This window comes from Zootoca vivipara, chromosome 12 (genome assembly GCF_965207765.1).
Source record: "Zootoca vivipara chromosome 12, rZooViv2.hap1.1, whole genome shotgun sequence".
In the NCBI taxonomy this organism is placed as follows: domain Eukaryota; kingdom Metazoa; phylum Chordata; class Lepidosauria; order Squamata; family Lacertidae; genus Zootoca; species Zootoca vivipara.
Genome location: NC_142595.1, coordinates 33356071 through 33371461, shown reverse-complemented (window position 1 = coordinate 33371461; position 15391 = coordinate 33356071). Strand labels below are relative to the sequence as shown.

The 15391-nt window shown below is 46.2% G+C and overlaps 1 protein-coding gene across 3 annotated transcripts in view; it reads left to right on the top strand.

The window, feature by feature from the left end:
- The first annotated feature begins 46 nt into the window (after positions 1-46).
- Positions 47-15391, top strand: part of SRRM2 (serine/arginine repetitive matrix 2) — a 36624-nt gene continuing 21279 nt past the window's right edge. The window contains exons 1-3 of one of the 3 annotated variants that reach the window (XM_088656301.1): positions 47-225; positions 740-803; positions 2761-2853. The gene's annotated coding sequence lies outside the window, so the exon portion shown is untranslated. Of the gene's footprint in view, positions 226-253; positions 630-739; positions 804-2760; positions 2854-15391 lie in introns of those variants that run through there. The other 2 variants (XM_088656302.1, XM_088656303.1) reach the window with 2 other exon arrangements.

The window sequence follows — 15391 nt, the reverse complement described above, 5'->3', positions numbered from 1 at the left end:
CACACCCCTCTCATCCCTGATGACGTCAGTGGCAGGTGAAACTGGCGGCCTGGGATAGAAAACCGTCGGGAGGAAAAGCCCCCAAAAGAGGAAGGCGGGGGGGGGCAAGGAGAAAGAGCGACCGAGACGGGCTTGCCACACCCAGGGCGAAACTGGCGCGAGCGAGCGCACCTGGGCGGAGGAAGGGCCGCGTTGGCGCAGAGGATCTGGTCGAAAAGTTCCCAGGTGCTCGCCCTCGAACCGCTCCTTAACCCAGCCCGGCCGGACTTTTACTTCGGCCAGCATTATTATTATTATTATTATTATTGTTATTATTATTATTAGTTCAGTGATATCCGCGGAACTCGGTGGGGGACTTCCTTGCGAGCAAGCGTGACCCGGATCGGGCTGCAAGAACTGGGGAGGAAGCAAAATATTACCCCTCGGTGGCACGAATACAGTGTAGCCCCGTGGATTAACCACGAGGCCAATAAAGGGGCCATATAGAGTTTAACCTTAGGCGCTTCAGATTTTTAGACTTTTCGGTTTCCTGGGTCAGCCGCGGATATTCGCCCGGTGACCTTGGGCCACTCACTCCCTATTAGTCTTCTCTTCCTCCCGGTGCTTGTTTCTTTTGAGGGGGAATCCAGGTACAGTACATAGAAAACCGTGTCGTGAGCCAAGACATCATTCATGCCTTTGCCACAGCCAGGGAAAGGAGCATTGTGGATTATTTGTGCTTTGACGATTTTCTCCTCAGAATCATAAGAGTTGGAAGGGTCATCCAGTCCAACCCCCTGCAATGCAAGAATCTCTTGCGCAAGGTAGGTCTTGAACCCACAATCCTAAGATTAGGCCTCATGATCCGCTAACTGAGCTACCCCTAATGATTTGATTTGGATACATTTGTTAATTTTAGATCATTTGTTTGATGCATATATGTGCTTTCCCCTCTGTATGTAGACTCTCTTTAAAAAAAAGAAAGCAGCCCCAACCCCAGCCTGGCAGACACAGGATGTGTCCCTACTCCTCCTGCCAGTTGTAGGGGCAGGCAAACTCCTATTCAGAGATACACGGGCCTGGAGCAGGCGTAGCGACCAGGCCCCATGCCATCAAAGGTCAGCAGTGGGGCTGGCTCAAGCCCTCCCTATTATTATTGCTTCCTTTATAGACTGCTTAACTTGCCAAGGTGGGTTTCTGAAGGCTATCACCGACTGATGTCTTGGTGGTGGTATTTCTGCCCGCTTACACTTCCTGCATTCTAGGGGGGTTGGCTGTTGCGGGGCAAGAGGCCAGTGTGGGCTGTTTTGGGTCTGCATCCAATCTCTCCCCCCCCCATACCAGTGCAGCAGATTAGGGTTTTGGACTGGAGCCTCTCAGTCTGTAGTTTAAGGGTGTTAGGAGTTGATGGGAGACACCTGTTCTCCTCCCAGAGCTACAGAGTGGTTGAACAGTCAGTCGCTCTTCATAAGGAATTCTGGGAATTGTGTTTCTGAGAGGGGAATAGAAGTCTCTTCATAAGTCTGAGCACTCTTAACAAACTAAGGTTCTTGGGGGGTGGCCATGACTGTTAAAAGTAGCGCCACAGTGCTCTGAATCTCTGGTGGGAATGTGGTCATTTGTCTTGCCGTGTCCATTTGCAAATTCAGTGGATTGCTAATGCGATGAGGAAGGAACAAGTTCATTCCAAAGGCTGCTTGTCATAATTCTTTTTTTAAAGTGGGCCCTGCCCAAGATCAGTTCTTAAGGATGTCTCATGTGTTTTTATGTTTTTTTAAGCTGTTTAAATAAAGTCTTCCCTCAAACCACACCTACTTTCCCAAAAGCCCGGACTTCTTGCTCTATAATGAGAAAGGAGTGTATGCTAAGGATTCTTGTCTTTATACCAGGTGGTTGAGAACTGAGCCCTGGTAAACATTTCCTGTGTAGACTTTAGAGACACTCTTACCCTCCCTTGGACAAGAGTGTCATCAGGTGATGGTTAGGAACATGAGCTGTGAGCCTGGAAGGCCCTGATTCAACCCAGAATACTCAGTGGGCAAAAACTACAACTACCAATCTGAAATATAGTACAGTACCGGCCTACAGTACAGGGCTGTTGTGTGGGGCAAACATTTGTCTGATAAGGTTGCATAGCAGCACTTAGGAAAAGTACTATATCTATCGATCTATTGATCGATCGATCGTGTGTGTGTGTGTATGAAATCATTTTTATTGGGTTTACAGACACAAAGTACAAATAAACACTAGTAAAAACATATGTATATACAGAGATTATCTGAATCTCAGGACTTCCCCCATCCCTACAACTGCATATTCATCCATACTCCAATTTTTATACCAAACCATATTGTCCATAGTAATTTATACACAGCAAGTGAATCAAAATCCTGCTATTGTTTCCATCTGCTTATAGTGGACTCCAAGGTAACTTATGAATTTTCCCCATTCTTTTATAAAGTTTTTATCCTCTTGGTTTCTGAGTTTTCTAGTCAGTTTTGCCATCTCGGCATAGTCCACCAGCTTGGTTTGCCATTCTTCTCTGGCTCCCTCCCTTGGCAACTGGCATTCAGAGGTAGACTGCCTCTGAGCCTGGAGGTTCTGTCTAGCTATTGTGGCTAATGGCTTGTACCTTTGCTGAACTCAATCCCCTTTTCAAATCGTTACAGAAGATCATTACAGTAGTCGTATTTTGAGACAGCAGTTAGTCCCACCGAGACTTGCTTTCTAGTAAGTGCCTTTAGGAACTGCAGCCTTAAATCCCACATTCTCTACTCGCAGGAGTACAGCTGGCAATGAAGGATTTACCGGTATGCAGAGACCACAGGAGTTCCACATGCTTGACTTGAGTTTTGATTTAGGACAGCAAGGAATGTGAGTAGAAAGATGGGGAGGGAACTAGCTCTCCTGGGTACTCGAGAACTCGTGGCAGGATTGGTTGCCAGACACCTTTTTGGCATAAGCAATAAAGTGCTTTGTGGGACGCGGGTGGCGCTGTGGGTTAAACCACAGAGCCTAGGGCTTGCTGATCAGAAGGTTGGCAGTTCGAATCCCTGGGACGGGGTGAGCTCCCGTTGCCCGGTCCCTGCTTCTGCCAACCTAGCAGTTCGAACGCATGCAGTGCAAGTAGATAAATAGGTACCATTCTGACGGGAAGGTAAACAGCATTTCCGTGCGCTGCTCTGGTTCGCCAGAAGCGGCTTAGTCATGCTGGCCACATGACCCAGAAGCTGTACGCAGACTCCCTCGGCCAGTAAAGCGAGATGAGCGCCGCAACCCCAGAGTTGTCCGCAACTGGACTTAACTGTCAGGGTCCCTTTGCCTTTAAATAAAGTGCTTAAAGAGCAACATATTTGATTTGTTGTAGCAGAATCTTTCGTGGACCACAGCCCACTTCATCAGATGCATGAAGCACAGTCTTCATTTAAGATGCATGTACTGTGTAGTGTAAAGCAGGGGTCAACAACCTTTTTCAGCCCTGGGCTGGTCTACCATCCCTCAGACCATGTCGTGGGCCAGACTATATTTTGAAGAAAAAAAATGAACTAATTCCAATGCCCCACAAATAACCCAGAGATGCATTTTAAATAAAAGCACACATTCTGCTTATGTAAAAACACCAGGCAGGCCCCACAAATAACCCAGAGATGCATTTTAAATAAAAGCACAAGTTCTACTCATGTAAAAGCATGCTGATTCCTGGACCGTCCGTGGGCCAGATTTAGAAGGCGATTGGGCCACATCCGGCCCACGGGTGATCTCTGGTGTAAAGGGTAGTGGGAGGGATGTGTGTACAGGCAGTATAAAATACACACACATGACACATACAGAGAGATAACATAAGAAGAATCTTCTGAGTATCTTTCTTCCACCACGGGAGTAACGACAGTCATCCTCTTTTCGATGAGGTTTCTGGGACCAGAACATTATTCACCACCTCTGCGGGAGGAAGATAAATTTAGCAGTTTATTAGATCAGAAACATTCTACTAGTTTCCTGGGAGGAGTGGGCTGGGATTTGGCTTTTTGAAGAACAAGGAAGGGGGGAGCTGTATGAGCCCCCTGGAGAGTGCAAACTATCCACCTGCCTGGGCATGACAATGAGTCATTGAAATGGACAAAGCTGAGAGATCCGGCCCTTTCAGATCTCCTGAGGTTGGTTTGGGGGGGAGCGAGGAGGAAGGGCAGAACAAGGTGGGGAAAGTTAGGAGGGGGATGGGAGGGAGAGTCACCACTTTTTAAACTGGGAAGAGCTCCTGCGCCTTTAACAGCAACTGCCTGCGAGGCAGAAAATCAACCCGCTGAGATTTCCCCAGTCCCTGCGGATGCAGTGCAAGGAAAACTTTCACCACGTTGATCTTCTGCCTTGCATGCAGCTTGTTAGGTCACTGAACCTAGGGAAGCATGCACACCTAGTTGAGATCAAGGGATTTCCCTGTCCTAGGCAATCTGCTCATGGCCACTGTAGCTACATTTTCATGATCATCCTTTGCTGCCCCCTGTGGAACTCTCTCCCTGAACCTTATGACAGTCTTCGGCAACCAATGTTCCAGGTTGCAACTCCTATCAGCCCCAGCCAGCATGTTATTAATTTCTGAAAAGTTGGACTTGCAACAGAATGTTGCAGCGTGTCCTTTCTCACTGACCTAGGAATGGTCCTGGTCAGGATTCCTTGTCAGAACAGAGGCTTTGCTCTCAAACCTGGAAGTTCACAGTTCTTTGTCAGTTGCTCTCAAACCTGGAAGTTCACAGTTCTTTGCTGCTGCTGCTACTACTGCTGTTGTTTCCTCCTCCTCCTCCTCCTTTGCAAAGCTCAACACTTGGAGGCACTTACAGGACCACCTAGGTGTGTAGAAGTTACCCTAATTTTGGGTGGCTGTTTTGAAATGGATAGGCACTGAACCATCTGGGTTCACTATTAGAGGGATTGGTGATAACAGCAACTTTCTCTGGGGATTCTGGGCACTTCCCATTATAATAATATCTGATCTTATATTGGGCATTGGTTTCAGAAGCACACACACACAAGCGTGTGTTTGCACACATACATATGGTGTGATTGCACCTACACTTCAGACAGTATCACATTGCTTTTTTTCCTCCCTGATTCCCCAACTCACAAATGCGCCTTTAAGTCCTGGAGCACTTATTTCCGGGTAGTTTCATAAATGACTATTCTGAGTTTCAATGTGAAGGTAAACACCTTCTAGACATTTATGTTTGTCTTGGTTAAATATATATTCATTGATGGTTGTTGTTTTTTGCAAGGAAATTCTACAAGATGTTTTTATAACCTTTGGTCTTATGGAGGGTTTTTATTGCTCATTTTATTGTTTTCGTTTCCTTTTGTGTAAACATCACTTCCAAAGCCCGGGCTGATGTGTAAATAAACTAAGAAGTGTGGGCTGAGGTGAAATCAGGCGTCCACAAAGAAATTAATGCAATATTGGCATGTGATGTTCAATATGGCTTCTGTCCTGAGCTGGGTTCCTATTTCGTAGGGATGTCCAACCAATAGATCGTGATCTAATGGTAGATTTCCCAGCTGATCCTGGTAGATCACGGGATCCTTATTGTGTACAAAAAGTTATGGGGAAAAAGCTAAAAAACTGTGCAATCCTCCTCAAAAAAGCTCAACAACTCTGAGCAATCCACCCACCCAAAACATGCTCTTCCTCCTTCCAATGACAATGGGTAGATCACTGCCAGTTTTTCTTATACTGGGAGTAGATCACAGTCTCATGGGAGTTGGATATGCCTGCGTGACATCAACAGGTTCCCATCACTGTGTCTGAGAAGAACTGGAAGGAAGGAAGTCCAAGAGAGGCCTGGCTGAAAGGCTCAGCCTCTTTTCTTTGGCCCCACCCCTGGCCGGCCGGTCATTGTCCTACCTGGCCGAGGGCGAGTCAAAGGCCAGCCTAAGCAGGTGGGTGGCACCCGCCCTGGTATGCCCTGCTTGGTGCCGCAAACCCCGCCCACCTGTGTGGAAGGGAGGGCGGAAAAAAATGACATGGGGGGGGGAGAGAGAGAGACAGCCAAAAGACAGTTTGTGTATGTGGTGAATCACATTAGTTAATGAACTCCTGGGTTACAAAATTAACTGGAAACAGAAAGCTACAACACCAGGCAAAGGGATGGACACTACAACCATTGTCCCTAATATGCTCTTTAAAAAAAGCCTGCATGGATTTTATTATTCTTATTAAATGTGGGAAGCATTTAAAAGTGTATCTCCCATCTGATACCAACCCTATTATTAAAGCAGAGGGAGGAGGCTGCCTCAGGCAGCTGATTTTGAGGTCCATGAAAGAGCAGTCACCAAATTTATTCTTACATTTATTTCCCAGGAGAGGTATTTGTGGAATTTTCTGTCTAAGGTGCCAAAATGGCATAGCCTTGGGTGTTAATAGTACAGTATACGCCTTGAACTGAGGAAGGGGGCACCATTTGCTATGGAGGAAATGGGCCTTGTATATAGGGAAGCCCCAGGTTCAAATGCCTGATATTTCTACTGTTATAAGAGTTAAAAGGGGTCCTTTTCTGGGAGGGAGCCTGGACCTCTGGCAGAGCACAATTGAAAGCCCTTACCAGCTACCGGTAGTAAAATGGCAGAGACCAGACCAGAATTCTAGTGAAAAGCAAGGCGGCTAGTTAAGCTTGATCTTTATTAAAAATTGTTGCAACAGGGTGTTTCCCCCTCCCCACACACAGGAAGGTGGGGGAGAGACCCAGAACAAAGGTGTGCAAGCTCTTATATAGAAAATTTTAAATTGCCCGCCCTGGAGTCCAAGACCGCCCCCAGAAACATCACAGATACATCACAGAAGAGGCGGTCTACAACAGAAATCTGAGTGCATTGTTTTTATCATGCCTGGCAGGTTACCTGTTAATGGTCATTTGACTGGATTACCTGGGGAGCCTGGCCAGTCTTTTGTAATGATAAATGCTTACCAGTAGTTCCTGAGCCAGGTCACAGGCTTACACCCTATTCATATCTTAAATGTGCCCTTAAGACAGGATTTGTGAGGAAAGAGACAATGGGGAGGTTTCCCACTTTGACCTTGCAGAGAAATAATTGAGGTCAATTTGTTCAGGACTTTTTTTTTCTGTGAAGTTTCAGACATGTGGTTTATATATACAGTTATGAACATTTATCTTTTATATATATGTGATCTTAAAATTCTTATAACACTACTCAGAGAGGTAAAGGTAAAGGGACTCTGGACTTAATGGTGTTAGCAAAGGCTGTTTAGATAGTAGTGTAGTTTTACTTCAGTTACTTTAAGTGTATCTCACAGGGGCCTCCCTCCTTTGATGGTAATGGCCCATTTCACATGCCACAGTAAACTGTAGTTAATGGTTTACCCTAAACCCAAAGGTGGCTCCTGGTTCACTCCTTCCCTACTGCAAGCAAGGACAACGATCCAAGATTACTGGCTTTGAGTTACATCCGAATTGGGAATAGGTAGTGGTTTGTTTTGCTCAGACAAACCATGATAGATAAGCCAAGAGCAATCCTTGACGGCCACATTGGGGCTTGTTTGGAATGAAAGAAGCCACAATCCCCAGTTCAGAAACTGGGCTAAGCCAGTGATTGATTGCTCCTGCCTGAGCAAAATGTAGATCGAAAGGAGAGTGTGTTCACAGTTAGCCATTGACTACTGTTTACCTTATGTGTGAATGTAGTCTTATTCGCATAAAACACTCAGACAAACCATGCCTACATGTAAATGAGCAAGCATGAACGAGCAAGAACAAACCTTGGATACAGCTCAAGGATTGTTTGGAGTGAGACAAACCATGAGCCCAGGTTTGCACATACAGTGGTGCCTTGATTACCAAACGCAGCTTCTCCAACCTTTTGCTAATTGCTATAGACCAGGCACGTCCAACAGGTAGATTGTGATCTACCAGTAGATCACTGGACATCTGTGGTAGGTCACTGGGGGCCCCCAAGAAGCTCAACAAGTTTGGCTCCCCCCCAAAAAAGCTCAACATTTTTGCCCTGGACCCCTAAAAAACGTGGCTTTCCCCTCCCTCCCTATAAAAAGTTCAACAATTTCAACCTGAACCGCCCAAGAATGGGCCTTTCTCCTTCCTAAAAAAAAGCAAAAAAGCTCATCAACTTTGACCTGAACCCCCCAAAAGGGGGTAGATCACTGCCAGTTTTAACTCTGTGAGTAGATCGCTATCTCTTGGAAGTTGGCCACCCCTGCTATAGACCAAGAGTGAGGAGCCTGTGCCCCCCCCCATATTATCAGTCTCCAACTCCAATCAGCTCCAGACAGTCAACCAATGGTCAGGGTTGATGGGAATTGTGGTCCAGCAACATCTGCAGGGCCATCAAATATCTGAAAGGTCACACCTTCAGCACCTCTGTTCAAAATGTTGGCAATGAACCACCAGAAGGCAAAAGTTACTTTAAGTGTATACGCATAGCAGACAAAAAATTTCCAGAAACCAAGACTGCTTTCGATAAATAGGAGCAGAGCACATGCTTCATTTTGTGAGTGAGTCCTGTTGCGTCACAGTCCTTGCCTCTAGGGGTGAGAGACAGTTGTTCCAGGATGTTGTTTTGAAAAGCCTAGAGCCAACCCCCCCCAGCTGGGCTGAATTGTCAGCAACTCAGAGCTGACCATGAGTCAGTTATTTGGAGCCGAGTCAAACCTGAGTATCGAGGAACTAGTTTATATAGGATGACATGTTCCTTTACACAATCAGCACACAACCCAGGTCACTGTGGAAGTCCAAGTGGGCTGTGTGCCATCGTGCTCTGGGGAGGCTGTTGTGTGCGAGAGAACGAGGACGAGGGAGCCTTTCAATGAGGAAAGGTGAGGCGGTTGCCTCAGGTGCTAGATTCTGGGAGCCATTAAGAGTGGCAGAAGGGGAGACAGATCCTTCTTGATCCACATAAAGCAGCCACAGAAGCCTGCCATTTTGAACAGAGGAGCTGTTGTTCGGGAGGGACTGCTCTTTCATGCTATTTTTTCTGTTCATCAATATGGCTCCCATGTTGGTTCCCCCCCTGCCTCTGGGTGCCAGGTGCAAAACTCTCAAAAATGCATCTGGAACCTTATAAATGCTGTGCACATGTTGAAACGGTGCAAAGCTTACTGGATGGCCTCGGGCCGTTCACTATCTCTCATATTAACCCACCCCATAGGTGTCTTTGGAAGACAGTGCATGTGGACCATGTATGCCACAATAGCACTTTGGAGGAAGTGCAGAATCAGAATAAATAAGTTATTTAAAAAAAAAAAACATGCCAGGGACATGATATCCTTCCCTTTTGTGGAGGAACATGCAGTGGCATTCATGAACATTTCCCCATTCTAGCCTTACAACAAACCTGCCAGGTAGGCTTGGCTGAAAAAAAGAAGATAACCCCTGAGATCACCCAGTGAATTTCATGGCTAAGTGGGGAATGTCCTAGTGCAACACTTATCACTGGCTCACAGGGCAGGTGCCAAGCTTGAATGGACTGTCTGTGGCACTGAGGGGTGCCCTGGGGGAGGGGCATTGGGTTCCTACCACCATACCCCTGGCATTGCCCGTGGTTTTTGTAGCCACTTGGTACAAGAGCTGCCTTCCACCCTCTTCCCTTTGGATGGGCTTGCATGGCAAGGTTGCAATGGGATGGAAACTGAGCAGCTGATTGGCTCTGGGAAACTGCCATGCTTAATCTCCCACCATGCAATGCCTGGGCTGCAACATCAGATGTAACATCAATGTTTTGCAGGAGATAAAACATGGTAGAAGCCCTACACTGATCAATGTAACACCCTCCCTTCAGATGTCAAGGAGATAAAGAATTACACAACTTTTAGAAGGCACCTGAAGGCAGCCCTGTATCTGAAGGTTTTTAACCCTTGATGTTTTTATTATGTATTTTTTTTAAAAAATATTTTTATTAAAGTTTTCTTGGTTTACAAAGGTATGCGCAATGTCTCTTTTTCCAAGTTACGTTTTCCATAGGTCAGTTTCATTTGTTGAGACATTAGGGTTACATTAGGAAGAAAATGGGGGTGGGGAGGTGGCGGGGGGGGGGAGGCGAGTGGGTGTGGGGTCGGGAGGCGATGTCTCTATTTTGCTTAATGTCTGTGTGGGTTTGTATTATGTACTGTATTATGTATATGCTGTAAGCCACCCAGAGTGGCTGGGGAAGCCCAGCTGGATAGGTAGGGTATAAATATTATTTTTCTTTTTATTCCGGCTAGACTTGTCCAAGCTGTGGCAAGGGCCCAGCCCCAGTAGGCCTGAGTTTGCTGGGTGCTGACGTATACTCACCCAGTCTGCTTCCTCAGTTATTTGAGGATCCACCTGTCGGGGAGATGGTTTTTTTTTTGTGTGTGTGTGTGTGTGTGTGTGTGGCTTAGGCCTCTGCTCACTTTTCCGCTGGAGTCATTATCTTGGAATCTGCCTCCGGGAACTGCTTGTTCCTTGGCTTTGATCCCACAAATAACACCGGAGCATAGCTTTGTGTTTGCCTGGCAGTGCTGATGGGCAGAGTGCTTTTGGAGCCTATGGCTACAATTGCCTCTGTTTCCCATTCCCCTCCTGATTTCGTGGAGGGATCTTCCCTGGGGATTTGCTTGCCCGGGTGAGCTCCTTAGTTATATCCAAGGTGTACTTGTTACAACCTGCCCAGTGGGAAGGAGTTGCTGCTGCCTCCCCTCCTCTGCCCTTCTGTCTTTTTCTGCACATCGAAACTCGGAGTTCTGCGTAAGCAGGTGCCGCTGTTCTCAGTCAACGTTCCAGAGAACAATGGGATGGCGACCTCTTTTTATTGGTTCTGCTTTTGGGTGGAGAAAGTGGATGGAGATATTTTTCTCTTTCCCTCCTCTCTCTTAATACTAATACATGGGTTCACTAGTTAATGGGAATAGCAGCAACGGCTAGAAGGGTTGCTTATCTACATTAGTCTACCACAGTGAAGCGCCTTGTGGCACCTTCAAGACAACCCATTTTATTGTGGCATGAGGATTACGGCACACTTCGTTGGCTTAAACACACAAAGAGACTGCCGTAAAATTTGCACATGCTAATTCATACATATAGATGCACGTTTGGAAAGAATGATTATGATTTAAATAGAAATTTAATTTTGGGTATCAAATGGCAAGACAGAATTCCAGACAAATATGTGCTCTCCCAGCGTGTTGGCATTCCTGTCTCAGCAAGGTCTACACTGGCTTGGTCATATCCACAGAATGGAAGGTGGCAGGATACCCAAGGATGTGCTCTATGGGGAGCTGGCTTCTGGTATCCGGCCTGTTGGCAGACAAACTCTGAGTTCCAAAGATTTCTGCAAACGTGACATGAAGGCTGGCAACCCCACTGTGGCATCACTTCTGAACTTGTGGCATAGTTGTATAGCTCCATGATCTTGCCGTGGGGCAACCTAATGCTTAGTGACGAATATAAACAATATGTCTGTCATGTGAGATGGCGGGGAACTTGTAGCCCTCCAGATATTGCTGGACTCCAAATCCCACCAATGGTCCCAATCCCAATGGTCAGGGATTATGAGAGTTGTAGTTCAGCAAGCGCCACAGGGTTCCACCCCATTGTGTGCTATTAACGCAGGCACCCCCAAACTGTGGCCCTCCAGATGTTTTGGCCTGCAACTCCCATGATCCCTAGCTAACAGGACCAATGGTCAGGGATGATGGGAACTGTAGTCCAAAACATCTGGAGGGCCACAGTTTGGGGATGCCTGTATTAACGCGTGTGTTTTTAATCTGAGATGGCCACACAGTTTAAAGGATTTCAGGCCCACGTAACATTGGTAGTGATAGAGTTGATATTCCCTTCTGCGGCTGCATATGCACAATGCACTTAACACACATGGCTTCTCCCAGAATACCAGGAAATGTAGTTTAAAGGTGCTGGGAATTGCAGTTCTGAGGGAGTGAACTACAGGTCCCAGGATTCTTTGAGGGGAGGTGATGTGCTTTAAATGTATACGGTAGTGTGTATGCAGCCTGTGTCGCTTTATAATTTTGAGTCCGATTGCGAAGTAAAAAAGAATTCATCTTTTGTTGTTTACTGTCATTACATTGTACAATAGCCTCTGACTATAAATACTTAAAGTCTGGCTGGTTTCTGCTTGAGAAAACATAGCAAGCCTTGCATTTTATGCCTCTGGAGGTTTAAGACCAACAGTGCCCGGTCTCCATGTTGTGGACAGTGAAGTGGTGCGACAGTCTTCCAACCGTAATTCCATTTCTGTGCAAACAGGAGTAACAGGAATGCCTTCTGATTCTTAGCAGTGGTTCAGGCAGGAGACAGGATGTGTTATTGTGGGTTGCGAAGCTATAGCTCCTTCCTGTGGTCATGATAGGAAAAGAGACGGGAGAGAGTTAAGCAGGGCATGAGAAGCCACGCAAAACATACCGTTATTTACGTCAACAGTATCAATAGGGCACACTTACCTTGAAGAGGCGATGTCAAAGGTTTGGGCTTCTTTTTTGTAGGATTGGTGGCTGTGTCCACACAAACAATGGCAAGGGATTTTTACAAGGGCTGTTCAAACTTCAAGAGCTACTTGATTTGAGAGCTTCACTTCTGTACTTTTCACCCACATTTTAATGAAAAGCACCACATTCCCCACATTCCTCATTGTAGGGCAGGGCCATGTTTAGTGAAATGGTACAGGGCTACCCACCGTTCCCCAGAATCTCTTGCCAGAGACACCAGTTGTGTGATTTTCTTGCAAGAAAACACTTTAACAACAAAAAGAGCTGCACAATTGAGGTATTCCAGTTTTTCTGTGCAACAGCATCTCTGCTCCAAACTCAACAAAGCTAAAGAAAAATACTGTACAGGTGTGAGATTTGGCAAAAGAAGTAATATATAGTAAGACAAAGGTAATCTCCAAAATGTACAAACTCCTACTTGAATGGGAGGTTAAAGACGAGGAAGCCAAATAAGTCAGGACTAAGTGGGCAATTGATTTGGGGAAAAATATACCAATGTCAGCATAGGAAAGACTATGGAATACAGACTGGAAATTCACAGCCTGTTATACACTAAGGGGAAATCATTTGAAGATGTTCTACAGGTGGTATATAACTCCCAGTAAGTTAGCAAAGATGTACAGAACATGCTCAAACAAATGCTGGAGGTGTAAACAGGCTGAAGGGACAATGATTCATATGTGGTGGGGCTGCAATAAAACTAAAAAATTCTGGGATATGATATACAGTACAAAGAAATTAATTTTTATTCAAACAAACTTTTACAAAAGAACCAGAAGCCTTTCTCTCGGGGATATTGGGACCAAGGAAAAAAGAGTTTTCCAAGCAAAAAAGAATATTCCTATACACTGCAACAGCAGCGAGAATACTGGTCGCCAAAAAATGGAAAGGTGAAATGATACCATCAAAAGAGGAATGGCAGGAGAAATTGTTTGAATATCTTGAATTAGCAAAAATGACTGAGACAATTAGGAGATAGCCAACCCAAAGGTATAAAAAAGAATGGGGAATTTATAAAGAATATTTAATTAAACATTGTCTACAAGTGAAAACCTGGACATGCTTTGTCTAAACTCCGCAATGTGTAAGTTAGATAAAGAATATATGAGATAAAATAAAAGAAAGAAATGGAGATAAGGAATATTGAAGCAGTGATAATAAAAAGGGGGAAAAAGGATGAACCCTCAATGAGGAGATTGGAAGTCATATGGAGAAATTAAGAAATTGTGAATTATATAATACAAGTTGTCTTTAGGAATTTAAAGATTTATACATATTTGTTTGGTAATTTGTTGTTTCTTTTGCATTTTATTTGGAATGTATAATCTTTACCATGTAAGAAAATCAATAAAAACATATTAAGAAAGAAAAATACAGGTGTGAGAGAATGGTTAAGTATTAGAAGTACTGTAAAGAACTCTACATATGAAAAAGCAATAAAATACATTTTAAAAAGTAGAGAATTGATGATGTGCAACCATGTCTGCAATCCTATACAGTCATACCTCTACATACGAATGCTGCGGGTTGTGTACAACACAGGTTACGAACGTGCTGAACCCAGAAGTAACGGAACGGGCTACTTCCGGGTTTGGCAATTCGCGCATGCGCAGAAGTGTCGAATGACATCACACGCATGCGCAGAAGCACCGAATCGCGCAGCGAGCATGCACAGATTTGGCGCTTCAAGTTGAGTACAGCACTGGATGTGAACGGGGCTCCGGGACAGATGCCGTTCGCATCCAGAGGTACCACTGTATAGTCTTCATCTGTCCAATTCAGTGGGACTGATGTTTGAGTGAACATGCACAGAATCAGACTAAAATATGAATGGACAAGACTGAGTCTTTATGGAACATTAAAAACAACAAATCCCATAGCAGTACAAATGAAACTTTTGCTTTTGATACCAGCTGAGATTCCATTACGACAATTCCCCATAGAAATTAGTTGCTAGGTTGGAAAACTGACGTTACTCCTTCTCTTGTTTAGCTTTTTAGATACTTGCAAGCTTCTGTCATCATCTTAATCATCTCTTCCTTGGCCAAATATGGCCAGTGGCTTCAGCTTTTCCTCATGCACCATGCATTCCTAACTCTTGATCTGCTTCCCCGCTCAGGTATATGGCAAGAACGGATGTGAAAGGTTTACTAGACATTTTGCAATGAGGAAGGCTAGAGTGGTGTAGTCTTTGCTTTCGTATTTGTAGCCCTATGCTCCAGAATTGAATTCATTAGGTTATTACAGAGACCCTAGATAATGTTACATCAATATTCTTACATTCTAATATTCCCATTTGCCCTTCTGTCTTTTCAAGGCTTACTTTCTTGGAGGGTCTTCTAACTTGGAATGCAATTGCAATACCACCTATCATGGGCGTACCCAGGATCAAAACTAGGGGGGGCAAGGGGAGGGGCCAAGGCACGGAAGGGGAGGGGCCACAAAGTGGTCGGGAACGGCGAACTCGTGCTCCGCCGGGCTGTGCCCCTCCCTAGAAGCAGGGCTGGTGGGCGGAGGCGGAGCCCAGCCCAGCGGAGCGCGAGTTCAGCGTTCCCGCCCGCCGCGCCGCGCTCTCTGGTTCCCCGCCGCGCTTGGCCTTGCCAGAGGGCGCGACGGGGAGCTGGAGGGAGGGCGCAGCGCGGCGGGCGGGAACGGCGAACTCACGCTCCGCCGGGCTGTGCCCCTCCCTAGCAGCAGGGCTGGTGGGCGGAGGTGGAGCCCAGCCCAGCGGAGCGCGAGTTCGGCGTTCCCGCCCACCGCGCCGCGCTCCCTGGTTCCCCGCCGCGCTTGGCCTTGCCTGAGGGCGCGCCGGGGAGCTGGAGGGAGGGTGCGGCGCGGTGCGGCGGGAATGGCGAACTCGCGCTCCGCCGGGCTGTGCTCCGCCTCTGCCCACCAGCCCTGCTTCTAGAGTAGGGCAGCTGCCCTAACTTGCCG